Raw genomic sequence first — 4823 nt, 5'->3', positions numbered from 1 at the left:
CCCTTCCCAGCTCTGACACCACAGAGCGTTTACCCCATGTTCCCCTTCCCAGCTCTGACACCGCAGAGCCTTGCCTGTGTCCCTGTTCATCGTTCCCATTCCCGTTCCCACCCCTTAGCAAACATGATTCCAATTTTCCTTTCCCCCACTTCCTGTTTGACCCCAGTTTATATAGTAATATTCTCAGCTATACCTGATCCAATCATTTTACTGAAATTTAACTAACCGATCCTAACATATTGTAACATAATTCTCTAACCAATTATATCCCACTACCCTAATTAACTTACACCTAGCAAAATTAATTATACAGCAGACAGAAACAATTAGAGAATCAGACAGATTAACAATAGAAAAGTGGGGGCCATAAAGATAAAATAATACAGAAATGAGGGTTTCACAACCACAACCATTGATAAGTCCAACCATAAACAGGCCAGTCAGCCTCACCTCAGTCCCTGGAAAAATCATGGAGCAGGTCCTCAAGGAATCAATTATGAAACACTTGGAGGAGAGGAAAGTGATCAGGAACAGTCAGCATGGATTCACCAAGGGGAAGTCGTGCCTGACTAACCTAATTGCCTTCTATGATGAGATAACTGGCTCTGTGGATGAGGGGAAAGCAGTGGATGTGTTATTCCTTGACTTTAGCAAAGCTTTTGATACAGTCTCCCACAGTATTCTTGCTGCCAAGTTAAAGAAGTATGGGCTGGATGAATGGACTGTAAGGTGGATAGAAAGCTGTCTAGATCGTCGGGCTCAATGGGTAGTTATCAATGGCTCCATGTCTAGTTGGCAGCCAGTTTCAAGCGGAGTGCCCCAAGGGTCGGTCCTGAGGCTGGTTTTGTTTAATATCTTTATTAATGATCTGGAGGATGGAGTGGACTGCACTCTCAGCAAGTTTGCCGATGACACTAACCTAGGAGGCGTGGTAGATACATTAGAGGGTAGGGATTGGATACAGAGGGACCTAGACAAATTAGAGGATTGGGCCAAAAGAAACTTGATGAGGTTCAACAAGGACAAGTGCAAAGTCCTGCACTTAGGACGGAAGAATCCCATGCACAGCTACAGACTAGGGACCGAATGGCTAGGTAGCAGTTCTGCAGAAAAGGACCTAGGGGTCACAGTGGACGAGAAGCTGGATATGAGTCAACAGTGTGCCCTTGTTGCCAAGAAGGCTAACGGCATTTTGGGCTGTATAAGTAGGGACCTTGCCAGCAGATCGAGGGACATGATCGTTCCCCTTTATTCGACATTGGTGAGGCCTCATCTGGAGTACTGTGTCCAGTTTTGGGCCCCACACTACAAGAAGGATGTGGAAAAATTGGAAAGAGTCCAGCGGAGGGCAACAAAAATGATTAGGGGTCTGGACTGCATGACCTGTGAGGAGAGGCTGAGGGAACTGGGATTGTTTAGTCTCCAGAAGAGAAGAATGAGGGGGGATTTGATAGCAGCCTACAACTACCTGAAGGGGGGTTCCAAAGAGGATGGAACTTGGCTGTTCTCAATGGTGGCAGATGACAGAACAAGGAGCAATGGTCTCAAGTTGCAGTGGGGGAGGTCTAGGTTGGATATTAGGAAACACTATTTCACTAGGAGGGTGGTGAAGCACTGGAATGTGTTACCTAGGGAGGTGGTGGAGTCTCCTTCCTTGGAGGTTTTTAAGGCCCGGCTTGACAAAGCCCTGGCTGGGATGATTTAGTTGGGAATTGGTCCTGCTTTGAGCAGGGGGTTGGACTAGATGACCTCCTGAGGTCCCTTCCAACCCTGATATTCTATGATTCTATGATAAGTGATTTCTTGCCAGACAGGATGCTATCAGACTAAGTTTTCTTTAACCATCTTAATATCTGTTTCTTTATCTGGTGGTGATGGGCACTATCAGGACAGGATTGTATTCCTAACAGCCCAATAGCACCTTATTTCAATGTGACTGGTTTGGAACGTGAGGATGTGGCCATATGCTTCCCAGCTTTGGCTAAGCAGCAGAGGCAGCCATAAGGTCTTAGCCTAAGAACCAGGCCTTAGACTATCCTAGTGAGAAAAGGCCCATACACAGGCAGACTTGTGATTTTGATTCTTTGTTTTATACCTCTATAACTAGATAAGTGATAAAAATACACCTAAGTTCTTAAAGTATAGACCTTTACAGACAGGCCTGCATATCTATATTCTAACATAAGGGATTGTTTACATGGGGAAATTTACTTCCATAACTATAATTTTATATAGCTGTGTAATTATACAGCTATAGTTATACCGATATACTGACCTACTTTTGGGGCCTGGCGGGCCAGTTTGTTTGAAGAGGACTAAATAAATGCAACCCCTTGTGGGGATTGCTAGAATTACCTGTGGACTGTGAGTCCTTAAAGGGCCAAGAAGAGGGGGAATACAGAGGCAAGGTGCCATAGATAGGGCCCTACCACATTCATGGCCATGAAAAAATGCGTCACGGACCATGAAATCTGGTCTTTTGTGTGCTTTTACCCTATACTATATGGATTTCATGATGGAGACCAGTGTTTCTCAAATTGGGAGTCCTGACCCAAAAGGGCGTTGCAGGGGGATCAGAAGGTTATTTTAGGCAGTATTTGCCACCCTTACTTCTGTGGTGCCTTCAGAGCTGGGCAGCTGTAGAGCGGCAGCTGCTGGCTGGGATCCCAGCCAGCAGCTGCCGCTCTACAGTTGCCCAGCTCTGAAGGCAGCGCCACCAGCAGCAGCTGTGCAGAAGTAAGAGTAGCAATACCGGAAGCCCCCTTTACAATAACCTTGCGACTCCCACACAACTCCTTTTTGGGTCAGGACTCCTACGATTACAACACCATGAAATTTCAGATTTAAATAGCTGAAATCATGAAATGCACAATTTAAAAAATTCTATGACCGTGAAATTGACCAAAATGGATTGTGAATTTGGTAGGGCCCTAGCCATAGAATGACCTTTGGTCATGAGGGGTGCTTGCCAATGTTACAAATAATCTATAACATATTATTGGCATCTATAAATACTTAAAACATCTATTAATAATTTATTAATACTTTATAAACTATTTATGTAACCTTATCATACAAAGTATATATCATGTTGTATGTTTTGACAAGATTATGTACTGCCTCCCAGCAGAAGGGAAGGACTGTTTCTTACTTTTGCAAAGAAAATTAGTTACAATTTCTACAAAATACCCAACCAGATTGCAGTCACTCACAGCCTGCAAATAACATCCATCTAATAATACAAATGTAAGACAGTGGTGAGCATTTCTGAAAGAAACTGCTTTCTTGGTGACATTTTTCACTTTATAACTGACCAACAATGCTACTTTGTTGAAATTTATAATGCAGTGCAAGGGAACATTTCAAGGTATCTTTTCCTTTATTTCCCAACAAAGAAGCTGAAGTTACAGTGCAATGTAATTAAAATTAAAAACCTAAGCAGAAAAAAATCCCCTTTTTTCAGTTGCTTTTCAGCTAGTCAATTTTTGCTTGGTGAAAATTATATTATAAAATATGAGCCTGTAATAAAATAGAAGTTTATTTCTCTTGAAAATTACACCAGCTACTTTATTTTAAAATACTGTACATAATTCTAAAGCAGTTAATACTTAGCATTGCCAATTTGAAACAGTCATTGGGATGTTACCAAGTATCTGCAATATAACATTTTAAAGTGTTTAAGGGAGGCTTGCAAATTAAGTTCTGAGTCTCATAATGAAAACTGCTTTGGAGACGAGTGCTTTTCTGATGGAACTTCAATTGCTGAAAAGATGTCAGTTTATCAGTTTATCATAGTTTAACACAATTGCTATTTTAACACATAATCATATATTTATGACCTATGAGGGAAGATCGAAAAAATTTGGTTTGTTTAGTCTGGAAAAGGGAAGACTGAGAGGGGACATGATAACAGTTTTCAAGTACATAAAAGGTTGTTACAAGGAGGAGGGAGAAAAATTGTTCTTCTTAACCTCTGAGGATAGGACAAGAAGCAATGGGCTTAAATTGCAGCAAGGGCGTTTAGGTTGGGCATTAGGAAAAACTTCATAACTGTCAGGGTGGTTAAGCACTGGAATAAATTGCCTAGGGAGGTTGTGGAATCTCCATCATTGGAGATTTTTAAGAGCAGGTTAGACAAACATCTGTCAGGAATGGTCTAGATCAGAGTTTCTCAAACTGTGGTCCACGGACCACCAGTGGTCTGCAAGCTCCATTCGGGTGGTCCACGGATAGTTCCCTCTAAGTTGCACACTTGGGTGACCGCGCAGGCGTGGCTCCACTAATTAGGTGCCTGGACCCTGGAGAAGATGCACATGTAAGATGAGGTAGTGGCCTTGGGGGAAATAGGTTGGAGGGGGCAGTGGGGTGAGAAGAGAGGGTGGAGGGAATTTGAGACATGCAGAGCTGCAGCGGCCAGAGAAAGAGGCGACTTTCCCCAGCTCCAGGGCTGCAGCTGCCAGGGAGAGATGGCCCTCCTTCCCGAGCCCCAGCTCAAGGGCTGCCACGGTGGGGGAGAGAGGGCACATCCATCGCATTAGAAAGGAAAGACTACTGATATCAAAATATGAGTTGTGTGCTTTTATTTGTAAAACCAAAAATGTTAATTATTATTAAGGTTTTTTTTATAGTTATCTAACGGTACAAACAACATTTGGAAACATCATTATGTGGTCTGCCGAGACCCTCAGCAATTTTTCAAGTGATCCATGAAAAAAAAGGTTTGAAAACCACTGGTCTAGATAATACTTAGTCCTGCCATGACTGCAGGGGACTGGACAAGATGACATCTTGAGGTCCCTTCCAGTCCTATGATTCTATGATTA

This window comes from Terrapene carolina, unplaced genomic scaffold, assembly GCF_002925995.2.
Source record: "Terrapene carolina triunguis isolate 2854851 unplaced genomic scaffold, T_m_triunguis-2.0 Scaffold42, whole genome shotgun sequence".
NCBI lineage: Eukaryota > Metazoa > Chordata > Testudines > Emydidae > Terrapene > Terrapene triunguis.
This window is presented reverse-complemented; position numbering follows the sequence as displayed.